This window comes from Anas platyrhynchos, chromosome 4, assembly GCF_047663525.1.
Source record: "Anas platyrhynchos isolate ZD024472 breed Pekin duck chromosome 4, IASCAAS_PekinDuck_T2T, whole genome shotgun sequence".
NCBI lineage: Eukaryota > Metazoa > Chordata > Aves > Anseriformes > Anatidae > Anas > Anas platyrhynchos.
Window position 1 is genome coordinate 42,484,716 of NC_092590.1, and position 24,570 is coordinate 42,509,285.

At 37.3% G+C, this 24,570-nt stretch overlaps 1 long non-coding RNA gene across 2 annotated transcripts in view; it reads right to left on the reverse strand.

The window, feature by feature from the left end:
- The window catches only part of LOC119716786 (uncharacterized), a 163,359-nt gene that overhangs the window by 94,903 nt on the left and 43,886 nt on the right, over window positions 1-24,570 (reverse strand). For both annotated transcript variants that reach the window (XR_005265426.2, XR_005265425.2), the window contains one exon: window positions 9,786-9,852. This is a non-coding gene — a long non-coding RNA (uncharacterized lncRNA). The remainder of the gene's footprint in view (window positions 1-9,785; window positions 9,853-24,570) is intronic.

Genomic DNA, 24,570 nt, shown 5'->3' on the forward strand with positions numbered 1-24,570 from the left:
GCCAACTTCAGTCATGAGATGGATGAGCGCATTTAAGACCCAGAAACAGTAGGAAAAGCCTAATGCAGGGTGCCTTCACAGCTAACTCCCTTAGTAATGCCCTTTGCAAAGAGACTTTCTCATGTAGCTATTAAACATATTATCTCAGCTTTCCAGTCTGATGTTTTGTAAACTTCAAAACTACTTGAGTAAGAAAACAGTCAACTCTGTCGTTCACTGAAAACCACTCCCTGAAAAACAGTCCTAATATAGGCTAGTGAAGGAGATGTGATTTGCTCTCCATTAATTTTTTGCTTAGAAACATCAACGTACATTGGCAACCAATATCTTCATGCATTTTTTTTTTTTTCCTTCAAGAGAAGAAATCACCGGGGGATCTCTAATTAGCTTTCTCCCCAGGTTTCAATATAGACATTAGCACAGGACAAGTACTCTCCAAAAATGTCCATTTTCCTTTTGTGGAAGAGGATGCACTCATTACCTGCCTCTCTCCTACCACGAGGAAACAAGAAGCGCAATCTCTGAAGCTCTTGATGGAATCAAAGGCAGAGAAGAAAAATAAAACAAAACAAAACCTGTCCAGCTGAAGGTTTAAAAGAAAGGGGAACGTCACCAGGCAGCACATCCTGCTGAGACTCTAATGCATGCAGCCTCTAAATATGCCTCGTAGGACTGGAATAAGGAAACTGTGTAAGAGGAGCAGATGGGAAAAAGTCTAAAAATATGTACATAGTGTGGAACAGAGAGGTTGCATGTTCTAGTAGGAAGAAAAGAGAAGGTTGAAACAAACTGTTGTATAAATAGACTTTAAAGAAAGCAAGCATGACCTCACTAAAATGCTTCCTAATGACGTGGTTTCAAGATAGACACAATCTAGTCTCTTTGTGATAAAATGCATTAATCAGCAGAATGACAAGAGCTTCTAAAAATAAGACAAAAAACTGAATAATCCCAAGTCACATTGTCATTAATAATTGAAAATTTAGCCAGTAAAAAGTTATTGCTGAAAATTTATTAGTGTAATTGAAAAATGGAAGCGTACCAAAAACAAAATCTCATTTTAGCATAGGAAAAAAAAAAAAAGGTATTTTAAAAGAAGCATTTCCCTTCCTGCTTTCAGCAAGCGCTCTCAGAACAGAAGTAAATCCAAGATGAACAACCTGCTTCTTAGACCTGCTTCAATCTTTTGAGCAAAAGGACTTCCACAGATTGGATGCAACAGGTCAGAACATCCTGGGATAGAAGCTGACTGCACTTAAAAATCAGAGGATTAAATTGAAGAAGTAAACCAAGATACTTGTGTGAAACCATAAAATGTCCATTCATCAAGCACTGAAGCACTAGACAAGTAACATTCTATTTGCATGTAAAGCATTTAAGATAGTAACAACTAATTAGTGCAATTAAACTTCTTGTTAAGTATTTTACTTTTGATCAGTAGATAATAAGGAGTAGCAAGTCTCGATTTGGTAGCATATTACCTACTACATACACAGTGTGAAACATGCCATTTGCTTGTCTGAAAGGGCAGATGCTCACTTCTGCCCTGATAAAAAGAAGATACTATCCTTTATTTTTCTCCTGGTACAATCTCCATATACAGAACACACACAAATTTTGTTCAGCTCCTATGTTACAGACATAACCACCTCACTATCTTCAAGATACTTGGTGTAAAATTTAAAAAGAAAATTACTTATAGACCAAATACTTTTCTCAGGGACTCTTCTGTCTGTTTGTGTACACATTAGAATTTTATTCCAACAGGCAGCTTCATAGGCAGGAAACAACAGCTTATAACAATAAAATGCACAGCCAAATTTTAGCTGGTAATTATCCTCAGCTAAACACATTTTTTAAAAGTGCTTATGACTTTTGCTCAAATCAACTGCCTAAACAGTGATATTTCTGAAATCTGCATAATTTTTGAGTTTGTTTACAAATATGTTAAATGCGTCATCATTGCTAAGCACATGTGGGATAACAAGAAAAAAATAGAATAAATTTATATATTTAGCATATAAAGTATATTTAGTCGTTTTTGTGTAACAAGCATTTTCTGTGGAAGAAATGAGAACTCTGGAGATAGGTATGGCTCATAAATTACTGAACGTACTGACATTTCTCAGCATATTTCAGTTAATTTGAAGACTCCTCGCGCATAAACAGGTTGACTTGTTTTAAAATGCAGAATATAACATATCCATTGTGCTTCCAGCCATACCTTTTAACAACCTTTTTTTTTTAAATGTCTTCTTGGCATGTAATGTAATCGTATTCTATTAAATACTAGCTTAAGACAGTATTCCATTATTTATTTATAGGCCTATGACCACACAAACAAGAATAGCTAGAGGGGGAGGAAGAAAGATGCGTACTATCTCTATTTAATCCTACCTCTTTACCTGTTCTAGTCATCCAGCCTGAATCTCATTGCATGCAACAAAAAAGCAATGCCTGCTGCATGATTCATTTTATAGGTTTTAGGCCTAAACTAAGCCAAGACATGTATGTGTAAATATATAATACTGCTATTTTTTTCCCCAATGTCATCATTAAAAAAAGAAGTAAACAACATTCTCCCAACTGAAGTCCTGCCTACCTTCCATGAGAGCACTGTACCAGCGTACCACACTCATCAGGACACGGACTGAAAAAGGACACGACATTACTTTGATCAGGGACACGTAGGGGGTATTCCCGCACACCCCTGAGAGCTACTGCATGACCCACAAGACAGACCACCACCAAACGGCCAGCCTTGAATGCAGCATTCTTTGGGCAGAGTCTTTCCATACTGCTTATAATTACTGACCTGTAGATAAGCACAGCTCTTTCCCGAGGAAGGAGCTACTGAAAGACAAAGTGAAGCGATTTTATGGCAGTTTTGTACTTCATCATCTGCTGGGCACCACTGCACAGCTCCGCAGCAGCTTCACTGCTGCTATAGGTGGAAGCAAGTAAAAAATTTTCAAAAAAGACAAGCTAAACAGGAGTTTGCATAAGTTTGCTTCAATGTGGTCTATTGAAGTTGTTTCCCTTCAACTGAATAAAAATGAAAATTAAAACAAACAAACAAACAAAAACACTAAACTGTAATTCATGAGTATGGTTAAAAGGTATCTAAATCAATTTTTCTGATAAGAGGTGATATTTGACATTATGCAATTAATGAGACTGACTATCCTGAGGATGCTCTTGAAATTATTTTCACAAACATTTCTGATATGAATAAAAGATGCATGTCTGAAAGTTCTGCTGAATGAGCTTTTAAAAATACACCCACAGCTAAAAAAATAAAAAATGAAAGGCGGAGTTTTATTTGCACTTTATAGAACATATTTGAACTATGTGTTCTAAAAACATCATTACATAAAAAATAATGTTACTTAGGAGGAATATGTATTTAAATTACTTTCTTTTCATCAGTAAATAATATGATTAATTACTCAAAAAATTTGTCCTATGTTTTCTATCCATTAGAAAATAACTCTCCAATTATTCAAGTTCTAAAGTATAAAGAAATGTAGGAAACTTATTATGACTATCAGAAGACTGAAAAATGGGAAAGAAAAAAAATACTACAAAGTAGCATTCCAATTGAAGCCAGAGAATATACAGAGTCTGTATATTAAAGGTTACGTGCCTTTAGTACAATTAGGCAGAACAAAAGAAAACTGATGTATTACACTGTATATGTTTGTTCAGTTTTTCCATCGTGATGATATTTCCTTTGATTCTACTTTTTCCTTTTGAAGTATTGCCTTAACATTTAGCTTGCAAACTAATGTGCATATTAGCATAAACCTGTGCTTAACATTTATTCTATAGGCCTCTAGACAAAAGCCTGAGTTAGTGTATAAGGTCAGAAAAATAGGCTTTGTAAATGTTACAACAGTAAACCTCAAGGTTCAGCGGAATATTAAATTGTGTAAAATTTTTTAATTTACCTGAATCAAGGCTACTATATATAAACTCTAACGAAAACTAGGAAAAAAAAAAAAAAAACAATAAGCAATATTTAAATATATGTGAAGTGCATACAGAGAAGGAATAGTTTATAAAAAAAAAAAAGTAATAAAATGGTTAAATTTAAAATTTTAGAACCCCAAAATGCATGTAAATACAGGCTACATCAGTAGTCTTGATATCTCTGATGTAACTAATTTTCTAGTGGTTTAGCTGAGAATGCCATTTAGAAGTTACCTGTGATTAGTCCAAGCAGTTTACCACTCTAATAATATGGTCACCAGATGAATTCATAACACTGTTATAGACACACAGGAAAAGCTGCATGGAGGACTATAGAAAAAACATTTTTCATGAATACATCTGGATAGAATGACAGCAGACAGATTGCAACAGGTCTCTGGCAACTGGAGAGGACTGGATGTTTAAGAAAGTTTCTTATTTTGAAGTTTGCTGGCAAGTCATTCTACAGCAGACACGAGGCGCTGAGGTGATTAAAAAAAAAAGATAATAATAAATTTATTGTACCATGATTCAAGACAAAATACCTGAAGTCTCTGAAAGCCCCTGTTTATGGGGGCAGGTTCACAGCTGAGAATCTCCAGCTGCATCTGGGAAATAGCTCAAAGGCATAGAGAATTAAATTCCCAGTACAAACCTGGCTCAAGTACACACACTGAAAAACCCATCAGAATTGGAGAAAAAGACCTATATAGACAATCCTTATGCATACCTTACACCTGCCTACGCTCTGCATACTACTGGTCTGTTTGAATGTTATTTGATTGCTTCAGCGCTAAGCAATTACGCAGTATTTGGGGAGAGCATCACGGGGGTTAAACATTATAACCAGTCAAGAAAGCCACCTACAGACCAGAGAAGTAACAAATGTAAATGAAAATAAATTCAGCACTTGGAGGCAAATTGGTTATTGTTCACATATTATGAGTTATCCTTGAGGACAAAAAAAGGTAATAGCCTTGGGAGATTTCTTTCAGTATCTTCTGAGACAAGGTTAAAGCTAGAGAATTAGGGAAAGATTTATATTTAGCATACAGGGATAAAGCAACAGATGACATTAGGCACTGAACTGCCATTTAAATGACAGAACAGTCATAATTTTGTAGGCTTTTTTTCAGCTGATGCCTAGACCCAATACTCTGCAGTATCTTCCACAAAGTACTGATGCACTCACATGCTGATAACAGAGTTGCTCGATCATAACCAGCATGGTTCACGCTTGCTGGAAAACAACTTCATCTGGATCTGAGATGCTTTGTAATGCTAGGTCCAAGGATTTAAACTCAGATGAGGACCCTACCTTTACCTGCCAATGTCAACTTCTGTTCCATGTTGTCCCAGAAGTTCCTCTGCATATGCAGTTGCCAGGGGAATTTAGGCAAATTTTAAAAGAGACTTAAAATATATAAATGGAGAAACCCTCATATGTTAGAGCACTGCTACAGTTTCTGTTATCCAACATCCAACAATGGCTATTAATAGGAGTCTAATTCACAGGTGTTTAAGGAACAAGCATAACTATCAGGACACGCAGTAACACTGGGAGAAAGATCCCTCCAGGCAACATCACACAAGCACCAGGCAGTCACTGCTTTGGGGAAGATGGTTAATAGTCACCAACAGATGCTGGATTCTCCAGAACTTTTTCCGATTCCTTGGCCTCCCTTCCCCTGCAAGCAGTAAGCTTAAATCACTAACCTTTTCTTTCAAAGGAGAAAGAGGAATATTATTTTCTATGTTAGAACTGCTGCTTGAATAATGTCATTGGGTGCCTCTTAGAACTGGCATTGTCAGAAATAGTGAGCAATCACTCCCTATTCACCTTTTCTATACTCCCATGATTTATAAAATCTCCATCACATTTCACTTCTCCTGTAGATTTTTTCTTCCTAATTTGAAGAGTCAGTTTGTTTCATTGTTCTTTTAAGACTCTCCTCTTCCACACCTCCGGTCTTTCCTACTCTGGGCCTATTCTGGGCCTTTAACGTAATGCCACACTTTCTTTCCTAAGTGCTGAGAATTTCTTTCCTAAGTGCTGAGAACTAAATTAGAGCCCAACATTGCATATATGTTGATGCAGCTGTTTTATCTTGTCCTTAAGTGCATTACTTTGCATTTATGAATACTGTAGTTCTGCACGCCTTTCAGTCACATCATATGAGCATTCTTCAGAAAGTCAAATATAAAGCTGACTGAACAGCTGTGTACTTAACTGTCACGTTATTATTTAGCCCTTTTTCCCCAGATTATATATAAAGGTTTTCTAGCATATGTTCTTTGAGATTTTCAACAGGAACCATACCCTACTGCACAGCATCAGAACAAAGAACCATATAGCAGTTAGTGCCTTTTATTTCTTTGATATCATAGATGACTTAGTGGAAAGTTATCCTTCACCACCGTATCCTTCAGCCACTTCATTTCTTAACTTCACAAGGACTCTCAGGTAATTCTATATTCACCATAGGCTTGTTACAGTACATTCCCTTATTTTAGTTTAGAAGTCCTACTATTGATACTGCAGTTCAGTATTGAGTGCTGCTCAGGCTTTTTCCCAGAGATGCTTCAGAGCTGAGCTAAGCTCCTCCTGAGCAAGCACAGCAGCACAGAGATACATGTAGCTTTGCCCATTCGCTACAGCCACTTGTTCTCAGAGCTCCTTCAGTCACCTCATTTCTCTGCTCCTCAGTCAGTTAGCCAGCCCCACAATTTATCAGTATGCTTGACCATCTTACCATTAAGTAGAGGCTTATGACCTACCTCACACAGAGTGAAATCCAAATCCACCAGGACCTCTCTTAATGATGTGACAGAGCTTAAAAGGAAATGGCCTCACCAAACTTGTTCTTTCTTTCAAAATCAAGAGCAGAATTATTCATCGTCTGGTTTCTCAAGGCAAGTAAACCACCCTAGTACAGTTGACTGTAATTGACTTCCTACAGCTTCTAGTGATCTGGATAATGATTTCACAGAAGTATGTTCAACATCACTAGCGTGGTAGATCAAGCCCTTAGTTGTCATTTTGATATATTCTATTCCCACAAATGAAGGACTTAAGTTTCTAATCAGGGGACAAAGGACTCTATTTGAAAATTTTCATATGAATAATATGAAGTGACAGGAACTACTGTTAAGAAAAACTGAGTGGTTTTATTTTACCTAAACTAGGAATATAGGTTGCATGTGTTTTATTTGTGGTTCAGGTTCACTCTCCTTGCTCTGTGGGATGGTAATAACTACATTTAAAGAAGTACCTAAGGACCTGCAAACTCTCAGTCCTATCAGTTGTAGCTGACATCTAATACTGAAGTGGATTTCTGAAGTTCATACAGCAACAGGTATTCCCTCTGAATTCACAGGAAACATTCTATAATTCAAGAGAAGCTGATGGGACCACTACTGGAGCAAGGCACTCGTCAGCTGTCACTACCTACCTTTTGCAAAATACTTTGCCAAAACAGTTAAGATGCTACCACGTAACAGCTGTTGCTGTGATATCACAAAATAAATTTTACAGATGTTATTTTTAGTGAATGTTATATATCCTATTCATTCACTTACCTATCCTACCATTACGGCAAAGTTTTTTTCTGATATGTTCTATGCTCTTCCTTCTTCTGCTGGAGACCGTCCATCTTAATGGCGTTGCTTTAAGGTTATGAAGTATAAATTGATAATTCTTTCAAATCAGTATAAACTTATGTCAGTATAAATATCCAAATAGCATAGGCCACTGTAATAGCATAGGCACTATAATAATTTGCATGAGTGCTACAATGTGTTGGGCAATTAAAAACTAAAATAAATTAGCAAGTTTCTGAAAACCAAAAATCCAAATTGTATTCAGCTGATATAAGCAAGCCATTCTGATGACCTCACTGGACCTACTAAAATTTCTGTCTCATAAGACCATTTCGGCGGGGGGGCTGGGGGAGGGCAAAATTCCAGACATCTTCTCTAAAGAAACAAAAATGTTTAAAAGAAACGCTGTTCTTCTGTCCAAGGCAGGTGCAGGTAAGTGCTGCCATCTGTCTTATGATGTAACATCACTACAATTGCCTTATATTTCTGTTTGTAATTCAGTTCACCTCTCAGAAAACTGAGCTGCCTGGAGATGAAATGCAAGTATTTAGCAGCTGTTCTTTATAATACTGAATCTACCATTTTTTACCATTTGAACCCTACAGATGCAAATGCAGTAGATTAGGACAGAAAAGTCCATTCTTTTTTGTTCAATGATTCAACTGCCAACATCTATTAAGGAAAAATTTAATCAAGATATGTATATATTCCATTTGCTTCTATTGTCATGATATTTTTAAACTTAACACTGATACAGTACTTAACATATATTAACTATGTGAGTTACCTGTGAGTTAAAGCAAAAGTCTGTTTTGCTTTTAAAAATAAAATTCAATTTTTATTTTTTTTTAAGTTGTCTCTCAGCTATTGGACAAAATCAACTATTTCAAAATTCCTTGCGGTAAGGCCATTTCTTAATTAATAACCACTAGTAATTATAGAAGTTAATGTCAAAATACCACTTGAGAAATCACATGTGGTGTCAAAGAATCCATTTTGCTTAGTTTTTCTCTTTATCATCTTGCATAGAAGATGAGAATAAGGACAGCAACTAATTTCTGAGCATCAGCTGTATTGCTGTATTATCAAACCATAACTGCAAAATATACATTTATATTCTGTGGGGAAATAATTCAGATTATTTTAGAACCTCCACCAGCGAGTGTAATATCAGGGCTTGGTTTGGGTTGTGTTTTTTTTGGTTGGTTGGTTTTATTATTATTTTTTTTTTCAAAGTGAATGTTCAGTCAAATTTATTTAATAAAAAGGAACGAGCCAAAACAAACAAACAAAAATGCACAAAACAATTGATATTGAGGGATCTCTGTTTTAGTAGTAAAAAAAAAAAAAAGTAAAATCAAAATCCCAAGAACACAGGGAGTCCATGAGTAATGCTCAGTATCCCAAGTCACAAATTGTTTGTTTTTGTTTTTGTTTTTGTTTACTTCTGTATTTCTCTGCTTTGCATAATCAACATTTCCGTCTTCTACCTGTATTTCTATTGTCACTTATTTCATCCTCTGATTTTTAACTGGAAATTTGTGTTCTCTCATCACTGACTCTCCTTCAAAGCAAGGTCTGCAGTTTGGTTCCACATAAGATTTTCATGAAAAAACTATCAAAACTATTTATGCAGTCTGCCATGTTTTCAGGGATGAAAAAGAATACCAACAGCTTTGTACTTATTGTAAACTTGTGACCCTCCTCTCAGACTGCCAAAATGCAAATACATAGCTGCATTCAGTTTTGATGAAATTCTCATAGCACAGTAATGCATCTTGAGCTTTGTGGTTCAGAAAGAAAAGCACCAGAAATTGAGTGCAGATATAACTAAACTGTGAAAATAGTATTGTTCTTGCAACATGGGCTATCTGACAGCACTGAAGGAAAACATATATTTTTAACTATTTTGCATTAACCATATTTTTTTTAATTAATTTTCCATTTTCATTACGTATGCAAATAGAAAGCATTCAGGATTTTAAACAAACAAAAAAAAATCACTCGACTTTTTTGGTAAGCTGAGGTACAGTAAGACTTCATTTATGTTCACAACATTGCTACATCATATTACCTGGCCCTGATGTTTCACATTATCAGCTTTATTGCTTATGAATTTCTTTATGATCTTTTAAGATAATTAAAGATATTGCCTAATTCTCTAGATCACGTAGCCATAAGATGAAGATAAAAATGTAAAACAAGTTACTTACCTCCTTTTCCAAAAGCTTAGCCCTTTTACTCAGTTTTCAGCAAAGGAACATTTCCTACAGTATCACACTAGAGAATAATAAAAAAAAAAAAGAAAATAGTTTCACTCATTAAGAAACAAAAAATATGGATTGCAATAGATCAAGATTTTGTCCCCTGTGAAGTATGAAAGCATGCATTATTTTAAGTTATGCAATTTAAAATATTTAAAGTATGTTCCACTTAATCATTTACATCTTACAGCACTATTTTATTAAATAATGAAATATTTATAGCCTCTAAGGCTCTAATTAAAATGTTTTCTCAAAATTATTTTGCTTATTTCATATGAAGACTTAACATATGAAAACAGACAACCCAGTAAATATTTAAAAGGAAATGATCTATGAATATTCACTCGCGAACAGCAGAGCGACAAAGAACAGGCACACAAAAGCAACTCCAGACTTAATTCTCTCCACACCAGCAAAGCATAACCAGATCCAACTCATGTGGCTAAAACAACTTCTATTTTCTGCCTCTTGTAAATGCTTTGATTAGGAATATAGGTCTGGAAGAAGTTCTTCAGGAAAGCCATTTTAGACTGTCATGATAGCACTACTACATTTTGGTCTCCGTGGCCACATGAGCACTGTAATGGCACTACCACAGGGTTGCTACCACTGAGCCACCCCACCAGCAACCTACACCTTTCCACAGAAATCTTTCCTCTCTTCATATTTTTCCTTTTAAGTTGAAAACTTAACTACCTCTATTGATAAAAACTGCCTTTAGGCCTTCTGCTGCCACAGGGAAGGTCCTTCACCTGTTGTTCCTGGCAAAGTGCAGGGTGCACCACCGCCAGCAGGCTTCCATTCACCTGGCTGCTCTCCTGACTTGCTCTGCCACTATACGCCTCATCTGCACAGTTCTGCCCGTCCGTCATGGACAAGCACTTGCAAACGAAGGCCCTCTGGCAGTTTGGGTACAGGACACCAAACCAGCAAGGCCTTCACAGGCTACAGTGCAATGTGGGCATCCATCAGCCTTATGCCGAGGCAGAAATCCTGCTTGGCCAGCACCTCCGAGCATCTGTGTAACTGAGGGGTCTTCGCTTTGTTTTGTTTAAAGGTCTATGAGTTACAAGACGCCTAAATAACTAGAAACTATTCATCAGTTGCAACAGCAATTCGCTGACCTCTGCTGTCCAGGTGATTTCAGCAGAGTTAGCTTGGGTTAGTATACGCCACAGGGCCAAAATATTTACCAAATCTAAATTCTTCAAAAATTATTACATTGCTAATCCAGGTGATGCAATAAAAAATATTACTCTTGAATTTTTAATTATAATTATTAATGCTGTTTAAACAAGGTGAAAAAAATCTGATTTCAAGCAAGTTGACATTTTAAAGCTTTATTTAAAATGCTGAAACCATCTTATTTGTCATTTAAAGAAAAAAAACGCCCTTTTCATTTCCCTCTGAAATGGAAGTGGCATATGGTTGGCGTCGTTCTTGTTAACGTTCTCTACATCTTCAGCGGTAGGTTGTTTTTCATTTGTTTTTAAAATCAAGGTATAGATGGGCTCACACACAGCTGCAATTCCCTAACATCAGGGGCCTTTTCATTCCCTTGCCCCTCTTAATAATTATCTTTTTTTTTTTTCACTGTGCTATTTCTCTTCCAGCAAGAGCAGATGAAAAGTATCAAACAGAAAGAGAGGAGAGATGCAGCACAAGACAGACACTCTCTAGCTCTTTTTCCCCTCATTTTCAGTTTTACGTGTTCTTACTTCTAACATAGATTTCTGTTAATAAGTGCATTCAATCCCCCAGTTACAAAGAAACACCTAAATTCCAGCATTAAATTTTAGATTCCATACAATGCATGCAGTCTTTAAATGTGTACTCAAATTAGTACAACTTTAGTTTTAACTCTTCTAGCATTATTTACTAACTGTGTAAATAAGTACAAGCCCTTGACACTGCAGAAGACAGGGAGAAAGATGTGCACTGCTTTGCTGTTTGAGGTATTCAACAAGAAGCTTGAAATACACAATACTAAAGGATAAGTATTTTAACCCCTGCTTTTGTTTAAGCTTAGGGCTTAAAAGAAATTTGATAGAAGAAATTATCACAATGACAGAAGATTTGAACTGTCTCAAATAACAGGCCATAAGTCAACAATATATTGTAAGCTTTGAAATAATAGACTGAAGTGATAACTGATTAGTATTCACATGTCCAGATAATTGCCATATTGGCAAACACCATTAGAGATATAGAAGGAAAGGAGCCTGAAGTTAAGCAAACAATGCAAATGAGTTAAGATACAAATCACTAAGGGCCATTTTCATTCCACACAAAATTATAAAGATCAGAATTCAGCACTTTGAAATGGGCATGCTCAAAAAAAAAAAACAAAAAAAAAACAAAAAAAAAACCTTGAATTTGTTATATTTGTTTTATTTTGATAAAAAACAGAAGTCCTGTACTCATGCAATTATAAGAGTTGTGGTATTAGCCTTACAGCAAATATATTCCTGTAAAACATGTTATATGCTTATTTGGTAGCAAAACTGCATCAGTTTTCTCTTTTCTATTCCCTGCTAAATACCAAATCAGTGACAGTCATAAAAAGCAATACTAATAAAACTGATCTACTCTCACAGCAGTGTGGCCTCACAGAAAATATTTATGGAGACAACTTGTCTAAAGCTTAATCTTTAGATTCTAAGCTAAATTATGTTTCCAAAACTGTAAAAAAAGGAGTAGGCAGCCCTTAAAAAGAAAATCTTATCAATAAATCAAGCTTGATACACTTGAACACAATTAACCTTAATCCTCCAATATGCTTCTATGGAGCTGATCTAAACCTCAAGATCTTCAATTTTGTACATATACATTCCTTCAAATACTGAGGGAATTTTTGCAAACTAAAATGGCTGTTTTTCTACTACCATCATTTGCACATATTATAAAGGAAGGGAAAATACTACAGATGACAATATACTCCTCCATCCTCCTTTGAAATGGTTGAGAAGGTTTGTGGCTGTTACAGAGCATGCTCTAGAAGCTCACTCCAGCAGTAAGACTGTGACTGCTCGGTGTTAAACGTTAAACCCGTCATTGCTCAAGGAGGGGAAAATGTCAGCTCACTAAATAAATCCTGGCTGGCAGTCAATTAGTTATTACTTTTACCACCTGCCCACACACCTGTTGTTAAGTTAATGCTTTTGCATCCGCTCTCCCTACAGACCAGTAGAACATTATTTCATAAAGTGACACAAAACTCTGATACAGTCCTTGTTACAAAATATGCTTCGAATAGCTATTAATCAAAGGATGCCGTGAGCTCAACAGAGCCTTCAATAAATACGATGAGACTGAACATCTACAGCTATTGTTTCAGCCATAGATCTTGTAAATGCTTTTTACTGTAGCAACAAACTGCTAATAAATTCAACTTGCATTACTAGAAACATATAAAGGACGGGATACACTTCGTGATGTTTTCTCAATGTCCTCCCCAAGCCCATGCACTCAGACATTTTGTTTCCAGAACTATTTTATAGTTAGGAGTGACATGCTGTTCCCCCTACCCTCTCCCATGACTGACGAGGGAGAGCAGCAAACAAATACCACTGCCAGCACTGTGCCCCTCTCACACAGCAGAGCAGGGAGGCTTTCTGCTTCCAGCTCACAGCAGCTTTAGCAGCAATTAGCAACATTAATTGCACATGTTTCATTGGGGAAATAGTCTTAAAAAAAAAAAAAAAAAACACACACACCACCAAAGCCAACAACAGTAGAAGTGCTGTCCATGCTACTGTGCAAAAGTGGCAGTTTTCCACTATTCTAGAGCATATATTCAATAAATGGCAGTGATAATCCAGGCATAATGCAGGTTACTCAGTGAACGGTCTGAAGTTTTCAAAGTACTTTAAACATTTACTGAATAAAGAAGCACAAAGATGGGAACTTCTCATCTATGTTCATTTTGTTTCAATTAAGAAGCAATTCCTCCAGTGAGATTTATGGAAGCATTCACATTCCATACAGCTTTAATCCCTATAAACTACAGCAAAGGTCACTGGCTTGTTTTTACTTTCACCGTGTATTACTGCATTTTCTTCTCAGTAAGGACATAATAGATCTAAAGAGATAAAGCAGGAGAAACATATGTTGTTTGACATCAACCAAAAAGCTGGACTAAACAAAAGATCACAACCCCTACGTATCAAGTCTAGAAATCTCTCTCGGCATTATGCTGGTTGGGATTCAGACTGAGCCAGGCTGAATGTACGTGGCTGCTGAGCAAGCTGTGCTCCAAGGCACACAGCAGTTAAACACCAACAGCCTAAACCAGCTGGGAGGGGGAAAAGTGTTCAGACAGAGCCAGCCAGCCAGGTGTTTGCTCTCCATGTAGCTCATTGCACTTTCAATATTCTTGGTCAACTTGTTCTTTGTTTGCCCCTTCATTTCTTTGAGGTTTAAAACCCACTAGCACCTGCAACCCTTCAGAAATGTAAAGCAGATTAAGCACAAAGGATTAGCATGAGATATTGAAAATCTCCACATCCTCACCTATGTACTAACAAAACCAGAAGACACAAATAGAGGAGAACAGCTCCACTGAAAAACCAGTTGTGGACCCCTAGCCCAGAGAGAGGGGTTAATGACAACACCATAACCATTTCTCAGCCCATTAATCTTATAATGCAGTTCAGCGTAACTTTTAAAGTTGCAGCCTTCCCTGACTTACAGGTTTACCCCAGAGATATGTAATCTCCGTTTCCTGGGATCTTCACATCCAATCTGCTGTACTGGTGTTTCCCCAGCCAGTCACCCGTTCTCTGAAAGCAGAGCCACCTGGAACTACAGGGAAATAACGCTGCAGTAGGCTACCATTACTGTGGACAGGGACAGGCAGATTTCAGTATGGAAAAGGGGAAGAGGAAGAGGAGAAAAGGAAGAGGATGCCCTCATAAAAATAATTTCAAAAAGACAGTATATTTCACCAAAATTTTACAAATTTACTTTTATAGCAATAATTGTCACTGTGAAGGGTACCAGAGTTCAGAGGACAATTGGTTCATTTTGCAGGAGTGACTGGTATGTGTCATACGGCACAAACCAGTAGTATGGGTATGTAAGAAAGAGAATTAGTCCATAAAAAGCTTATGTTAGTGACCTTCCCCAAAAAATCATCTATATGGAAACTGTGTCAATTGTGCTTTTACTCAATTAAGTTCAAAAAGGGCAGGAAGTACCTTCAACTGCAAGAAAAACGCCAGAATCTGTATATGACATGGTTTTCCAGACAACTTTTTAGTAGCTTTTATTTGGTTAAAGAAATGAAGGTAGAGAGTTCTGGAGCAACTGAAAACATCTGCATTGCAGCACCAATGCACAAAAGATTTGATTGCCTTCTGCTTGGAGACTGAGCCAGCGACTGTAAGAAGATACCCAGCTGTAAAAGATGCTACCAGTGATGTTTTGCTAGTTGGCATTTACTAACAGAGCCCAAAACAGGTACATAGGTTTGGTTCAGGGCAGTTTAAGGGAAAGCTGCTTATTCTTTTACAAACTAATCCCTCTTCCCTTGTGTTCAGCCACATAATAGTCTGAAGTTCACAAGTACCAAATAGCAGCTAGCATTGTAAAGATGGAATCAATAGTATAATCCTATTAAATTCTGCAAAGCAGGCTACTTTTCAGATATATACTGGAATCCTCTTAAGTTTCTTTTTTTTTTTTTTTTTTTTTTTTCTTTCAGATATATAAAAGGTAGGGTTATGTGAAACTGTAGCCACAAACCTAAAAACATTGCCTACGTAATGCTCATAGGTAGCAGTGCCAGTATTCCAGAGTAAAACCAAAGTTTCCTTGGCTTTTGTAACCAAAAGCAATGAAATATTTGATGAGCTGACTCACACAAAAAGACTTTAATGAGAATTTACACTTCCATTTGTATGGGAGCTACTGACACCTATTGCAAAAATTCCTCCATTCACACAATCAGATTGTTCTTACTGATATTGAAAGCTGGTGTTATCGTTTGCATGACCGTCTTTCCAGATACTAGCTCTTGTACAAACAGTTTACTCCATTCCAAGTTTCATCTGCTTATATTTGAAGATTGCTGGATCTCTAAATACATTTTGAACAATTACCATGTTTGAAGCTATAGGAAGATTTAATCTGTTTAGCTCACATAGCAGGAGGATAAGAAATACCTGCGGCACTAGCTACCTGAATGTTACATCAACAAAAATGAATGCTGTTATCTATCCCAGTCCACATGCTGGCCGCTGCAGCTAAGCGGTATGAGCTATGTAGATACTTGCTGATGTGGACAGACCTATATTCCCAGTTCCATCACAGCACCCCTCCAGAAAGTTACGCTGCAGTCTGCACATGCTCTAAGACAGCCTGGCATTTTTCTCACATCTTTCAGAGAAAAGAAGCTACACACAAAAAAATAATAAATTCTTTCTCTGCTCCTAGAAAACATCTTTAATTGTCCTCCTTCCTTCCTTTCCCTGTTCTACCAATGTTCCCCAGTTGTGCAGCCACCCTGAACCCTGAGATATTAGCAAACATATTAAGAAAAAGAGTCAGGGCCTTTAGATTAACTCAATTACATTTAGAGGTATATAAAAATCTGCAACTAAAATCCACACCTCAGAAAATCATTGCAACACTATGATCTGAATGATTCACTGACATTGTTTAAAATATGATGGATTTCTCATTTCTCCAAACTATAAGTGTATGTACTTGATGTTTTCTAGATTAATTTAATGCATTTTGTGGATTAACTTCTATTGTTAGTGTCGTACCAGTTTCTACCTCCACAAACCAGCAGCAGCACCCCTCACACATAAAGCACTGGCCAGATGCCTCCTTCTCTGAAATGGGGCAGTCGGAAAGGAGATGAAGGCTGGGCTGGGACCCTGCCCAACCCCCTCGCACAAGAGGGCAATGAGGGAGCTGGGGAGAGAAGCCACAGCTCCAGCGTTCCCACCCTGCCTTTGCCCCATCCACCTCTCACGTTTTAAATTAATCTCTCAATAGATCGCAACGTGTTATAAAGGTTTGGATTGACAGGGGAAAAAAGGCGTAAGTGTGGCAGCCTCATTAGCATTCTGCTCTCAAAGGCTCCACACAGCTTTGTCTTTTGAAGAGTAAAAGCTGCTTAACAAGTCAGCAATAGCTCCGTTCCCCCTAGAACAGCTATGGTAACAGTCTTCATTTCACAAACACGTTTCTTGAACTACTTTCCCAAGTCCCTGCTAATACGAACCTGTAGAGTGAAATAAATGCAAGACAGCTCTTTTGTTTCCCAGCTTCTTTGAAAAAAAAAAAAAGAAGAAAAAAAAAACTTCACATGACAAGTATATCACTCCTGTTTCCTGTCTTTTCCCTTCTGTTACAAATAATTCACCAGAATACACGTTTCTGAAGATAGAGATAGGTAGTTTGTGGGACTAGAAATCCACAAAATCAGCTGTCACAACCACGGCCAAAGTTAGTCTCACATTTCTGAGGATTTCTGACAATGAGGAGTCAGTTGGCAGCGTGCTTTAAGATGTGCCTGTCCAAGCATTTGAGGAAACATTTGAGGTTTAAGGCTGCTTTGGGGTGATTATGTCATTATGCTAAACAGAGGATCACAACAAAACTAGTTTACCTACTACTAAAGGTAGTAGTAGATCCTCTTATTTTGAGATAAGCCTGTATAAACGTTGATTTTCAAAACACTTCTCTCACGATCTGGACGCAGGCCTCTCCCAGAAGATGAGCTGTCCCACTCAGGAGCACTGAGGTGCCACAGCTGCCTCAGAGGGTCAAGAAGGTACGTTCCTATTGCAGGCCAGACACCTTGTGGCTACTTCATCTAGACTGAAAAATTCATGTTGAAATAGCATGGCTAGGTAAATAAATCACTGAAACACTGCCATATAGATATCTGATTTTTAAAACTTTATGGACTGTTGTTTTTTCATTGGGCATGAAGCCTGACGAAAAAGCTGCAGTTTGACACGAGAGGGGTGTGGGACAGCCTATGCCAAGCATTTGTTCAGAAATCAGTCTAATGGTTTATGTAATCCTTTATGGGTGTTTGATCTCTACTGCTCAACTTTCTGCCACCAAGGCTGAATGTTCCATAATAGAATGTGGCAAAGGTACCAAACACTTGCCTTTAAAACCTCTCCACCATACTGTGCTCTTCTGAAATATGAAGCTTGGATGTAAAGGGAAAAAAGCATGCATTTATTAATATGTAAAAAGCAAATGCTTTCTTGATTAATAAATCAAAGCTGCAACATTAATCTCAAGAGTAAACAAATGAAAACCACAAAGCTTTTCAGTTTTTAATTTCAGTTTTTAATTTGAGGTTGCTACTGATAAAATCTTTGTTAGCTATAACGGGAAGTCCGTTGTCCCAGTCCCTATGCACACACAAGTTTCTACAGAGCGGCCTCACAGTCAGAAGGAAAAGAAAGACTTAGAAGTTGGTACACATTTACTTCATACACAGCCCTAAACCCAGGAGGCAAATCTAGCCTTCTTTGATGTAGAAGAGTTGCTAATGCTGCTATTGTTTTTCTTCTCCCTGCTCCAACCATCCCTTTGCCTTTATAAGAGATTTGAATTGCATAAACAGAAACCATAGCCTACTCCCAAAAGCATACCGCTGATATATCCAAGACAGCCTGTGTATGTAGAAGCACTCCTTTTATTTATAAAGGATAGGCAATCCTAAGCATTTTCTCATTGTGAGAATTTGTTAAAGTCAAATAAATATAAATATTTAGGGTACCATAAGCAGTGCAGCGTTCATTCAGGAGATGTTCAGGAACTGAACACTTCAAGAAGGCTCTTAACTTCTAAAACACATCAGCCGGATGAGCTCACGGCAGAAAATCTTTCCACACCCACAAAAGAAAGAGAAGCATGTAAAAACAGGCCTTGGAACACCCTGATACAGGACATCATGATAACACTGATTTTCCTGGACAGCATACAGTTCTTTTAAAAGGAACAAACCATTAATAAATCATATTTGTCATGATTTTGAAATCTAATCAGTTAAAATTTAGTAAATGTAGAGGCCTGTACACCCCAGGAGTGAGAATACACAAATGCTTAAAAATCTTCATTGAAAGGACAACATAGTTCTGGTTAAAAAACTAAGTTCTTTCTTCCTTTCTCTCTACTTTAAGCAGAAAAAAAAAATCTAACCAAAAACAACAACGTGTTTTCTAACAGGCACTGACAAATTGACAAGGAAGAGAAAACAGTCAACACTTTTCTAAGATCACTTTGTGTTATTTTTACACATACAAGAGAAACATCAGTGATCCAGAAGCATTATACAGAATGTGACTTCTGATTTAGCTGGCATTACTGAGGCAAAGAAGATGAAATACACCTTGCATGTTCAGTGATTCAATACAGATACAAATAGAGAAAACAGAAAAAATATGCATAGAAGATGAGGTAAGAAGCAGGTGTGGGAATCCAAAGAGAAAGCGCTCAAACAGGACACACAGTGCTTTTGAAGACCCACCAGGGTGAATAAAAAGAGGAGAAGGTCTCAGTCAGTGCTTCTAAAGAGCCTGACAGGGCACGAGCTGTGCAGGGCTCTGGCCAAACTTTCTGAGCTGCTGAGCAGTGCAGGAGAGCAACCGCAGGACTGCAGTGGTATCAGCCAGCAAATCTAGACAGGCAGAAAGGAGAGCAGAACACACCCACACCTGACATCATTGGGATGAATTAACTAGGTAGAAGCATGTCTGTGTAGGTATGAATATGACAAGTACTTTCAGTAGAATATTTCTGATATTAAAAAAGGAAAAACTAACAGAAAAGGAAAAAGTGTTCTTACAGAGCCATTTTTGCAAGTGCTGAAGTGTTTATCTTCAGAATAATATCCCAGAAGTCTCCCGAAGTTATTTTATATATACATACATGTATATAGCATGAGTTCTAGAAATACATATAAAAGTGTATATATACACACATACATATAACTACACCTCATCTGATACATTTTCCTATTTGATGATTCATTAACATGAATCCAATCACAAGCATATTTCTATCTCAATTATATCTATTTATATTTCATCTCTACATACTTAAAAACAGATCTTTAACAGTTACAGTGTCTAGCACATTTTTTCCCAACTCACACAGAAGAAAAATGCTCATATCATCCACAAATGATGTGCCTTTTGTCATCAAAAAAAATCAGCTAATTGCCAAATACAGAAGCATTTATTCAGATTTTAGCAAGTCTAAATAAGCGAGGATGAGAGAGGAGTTCTAGTTTTGTAAGGGTCAGTTTCACATTCTTCTGAACACAGATCTGTGCACAGAAAGTGATTTACTTGAGTAAAGGACTTCAAACTAAAGCCTTTGAGTGGCACAGTGAAATAGCTATGAAATAAATTATGCTGTCAAAATTTTGTTTCGAGAAAACCCGAAAGCCTCAGTTGTTTATGCAATTCAAATAAGGAAGATTTAGTTAATTACCACATGCAACTCGAACTTCTGACATTTTCAATACGCTGCTCACATACGCTACAAAACCCAATCTTAGTCACGCATCCCTAACCGATTTCATACTGCCCCCCCAATCTGTCTTGCTAATGTTAAAAACTGTCTTGGGAGAACTCTTTGCACAGTTTAGCAGTCTCAATTTCATATTTGTCATGCAATGAGTCGAAGATGACTTATGCTGTAGTCTACATCATTCTTCAGCTTTTTTTTTTTTGCGTAACTTAATTGTTTTCTGTTCATAATTAATAACTATTTGTAGCAAGTTCACAGACTGTTATCCCAAACAAGCAGAGGTTGTGCATGCTCCCCCACCTACTCAGCCAAAAAGGACAAAAGGACAAACACATTCAAGCAAACTTCAAGTTAGCCCAAAGATCAATGCGGGAACATTTGGCAGGTTGCTTCCTTGAACAATCAAAAACCCTACTCCAAGTAGTTTGCATTGCAGGGGGAATATGTTTGATTAGATGCCTGATGCTCATTATAAAAAAAAAAAAAAAAAAAAAAAAGAGGCCAGAAATGCAAAAGGCAGCCTAGCTATCAAAAACAGGCAGACAGTATTTTCTTTACATATAACTTTCTTTTATTGTTATTTATCTTAAAAGCTTTTATATCTCAGACTCCTGCAGCAGGACCGGACTCTACGTTCCACGGAAACCTGCTCTGCAGACAGCTGCTCTCCCTGCTGAGGGTGGGAAGAAGCGATCTCCAGAAGAACACCAGGACAACTGTCCCTTCATTCTCCTTCGCCACAGTGGTCTGCTTCTACTGATAGGAAAATCCTTTTCAACACCAGTAACACACCAAGAGTTGTGTTTTGCAACAGATACTGTAGCAAAGAAGCTAAAGCTGTATAGACTGAGGACAAAAATTATTTTTGAACCACACCGAAACATGTCATTTTTCCCCCCTTTTGCTCTCCATTTCTGCAGCAGTTTTACATCATCTGCTTTTTTTTCTTCACAGCTTGGCTTTCCCCATTTCAACTGCCCTCCTTTATAAAATATTCAAACTCAGAAAAAGTGTTAAATAAAGTATTTTTAAGAGCGTGGCTAGCGTGAAGATATGCTCAGAAATTCATGGGAAATGATGAAATTGTACTGGTAATTTCCTTAGTTTAACTACACTAATACAGAGGAAAGATTTCAATCCTTTCCTAGCTCTAGCACGTTACATACTCCTAGACCTGATTTTTTTCTCTGTTAGTAAACCAAAGATGACAGCCTCCCTCATGGCATACAGGGTCAAGTACAAACAGCTCTCCCATACCAGTGCCTGCTCTCCACTGCCACAAGACAGCAGCCTCAGCCTGCTCCAGAAGCGACGCGTTATTGCAGCATCTTCGCCTTCAATAATGAAGCTAGTTAATAAGCAGGTCCTTCATAGGGCAGTGCAGTGTGGGTGAACATAGCTCGCTATTCTCCCATTTCAAATTACACATGTGACAGACTACATTTAGTTTCATTTCACAGTTTTCCCCTCTTTCATTCTTCTTTCAACTCAGAATTATAATCGAGTCCATTTATGTGCACATCTCCAAAACACTGTAATGAGAAGGGGTAGCTAGTAAATTATCAAAAGGTTTCAGAAACTGTTCCTGGCTCTTTTCTGTCTCTCATACCCACAGCTGGGTTCAAAGGCCAAGGTCTCTCTCCAGTACACGTGCTTACGACTGTTCCACAAACTTCCCCTATGCATGTTTATGGGAAGAGGCTCCACATCCAGCTGTCTACTGACAGACCAAAAGAACCATCTACATCCTCATTAGGATTTTCTGTACTTTAAGACTTTGACAATAACCCTGTAAGTACTGACTGCTCCCTAGCCTCTCATTAGGGAGCTCGGTAGCAGGAAGATGCACATTTTTGATGCTGACTAGTCATTTGGAGAGGTCTTATTTTTAAATTAGAGACACTTTAAAACAAATCAACCCATAGAAGAATTCTTTCCCTGAGAGTGATTTGAAGCAGCTCTCCAAACACTGAGGCATAAATTTACTGGTCAACTCCAACAATTTAAGACAATAAATTTTGCTGTTTTGTTGCTCAGTTAAATTATTCCATGGGGTACAACTTATCAACATTAAAATTTTTTAAAGGAAAATCAATATTATAATATATTGCTGGGCCATAGAGACATATTCCATGGTAACCGCTTCAAAGAAGACTGAAGAAGACATAGCTCTTCCTGGAACATATTTTACATTTGATCTGAAGAGATGCACAGTCCATGTCTTTAGATTGAACCACTGTGCTGCACACTGAGCTGCATATTCCATCCTAATCGTTAATTATTCTGCTTTTACTTTTTTTTTTTCTTTAGCTCCTGTCATGCTGCTAGGTCCCCCTAATTACACATTCCTGAGATTTAGCAAATACGTAGAGAACTCTGAAACCCTTAGCGAATGGCTTCCATGGAATTAATGGATTAGGCACACCAATTTGTCTTATTAGTTTACTCCTACACTGACAGAATAAAACTGTTCTGTGTTCCTACCAGAAGTCACTAATATGCTGCCCCAATAAGTATGCCAGCTCCAACATATTAACTGAGTCTGATGGTTAGCTGCTGATTTTAACTGGCATTCCAGGCAGCTGCAACGTAGCTACTGTGTGCCAAATTCAATGCAGCACAGCTATTTGAAATTATCTTGTAGGTGTAGCTCTCCTGTATGAAACATGCAATATATTTATCTTTACAAAAAGACTCTGTTCAGCAAATGATGAGCATTGACACCTAGCAGAGAAATGGTGCAACATTAAGTATTATAGTGGGTATTGGGAGGAGGAGGGAAAGAGGAACCGACCACCTGTACTGAGAACAAGGATGTTATTAGGTATGGAGTAATTCCCAAATCTAAACTATGCAGAAGGAATATAAGTAACAGCCAATTTAAAAAAAAAAAAAAAAAAAAAAAAAAAAAAAAAAGTAATTATTTTCAGACTTCATCAGTAAAAGCAGAAGTGACTCCTGCTAAAAGCAGGCCAGATATCCAAACATGCTCAGTAGTAGCACTATTAATTTGTGAATGAAGATATCGCTTACAACAGCAGCCCAAAGAGATGGCCACGAAGATTCAGCATTCGCACAAACTGCTTGTGTGTGGCTTCCAGTGTTTATACTGGCACATTTTAGATATACAATTGTATGGCTTCATCTAATTATCATGATTCTCCTGACACTGTAGTTTTAAAGGTCAAGTAGGGTATTTCTAAGCAGTTCAGTGTTTGAAGCAAACTAAGAAGAAATTAAAATGTAGAGAAGGAGTAGGGGTTCATGATCTTCTTTTGAACTCAGCCATGTGGAATTCAGTGATTAGAACTGAATTAATATACTGAAGAATAAATTAAGCTCAAGTTTATTTGCAAGTAGTTCAGATGATGTACATCTCCACCTTAAAATAATTTTGAACAGCTAACATATTTACAGACATCTTTACATTAAAGGAAACATGCAGGAAAAACAGAATGCAAAACAAAGGTATTGCTATTTCACTAAACCCCTGCATGTCTCCACATTAGCCTTAATTACATGTACCTCCCAATTCCTCCTTATCCTTATTCTTTTCAAACGTATTTTTGAGATAGAAAAGTGCATTGTTTAAGGACTAAAGGATCAAGGGCACTGCTCACAAACTTACTAGCAATTGTATCAATAGGAAAAGTTACAAGACAAAATGGTATTTTTTCCAAGTGTTTCTAGTATAGCACCTGTATTCTAAAAAAATATGGTTTGTATAGATAATTGCTTGTTTTTATGTTCTTGCCAGGAAGTACTGGAAATTTATCTTTGACATGACAGAACAGCTTTGTTGATATTAGCCATTTTTCTATGTAGTCTCGTTAGGAGACATTCTTAACCTACTGAAAATATAGCCTTATCAACACTCACTGATTAAATTACAAGCAAGGTAAGATTACATTGCATGACTTTCTTCTTCAGCCTTTTAAAGTTATTAAGACTGCAACAATCATGGCTGTTCAGCGTCAAACGTATTCCAGTTATTTTTGAATTAGGTCTTACACACAGCTACTTTCCTGTTAATGTTGCTGTTTTGCAGGGAAAGTCATGTTATCCCTTAGAGACACACTCCTCCTTCCAAACCTGGCACCCTCAGATTACTGATCAAAACTACATCTGGGTAGCGGTGATCAGCCAAGAGCTAGTTATCAACGCTTTTTTGTTTTGTCTAAATATTTGTGTCGTTTGTGTATCTTAACGTGAACATGCATAC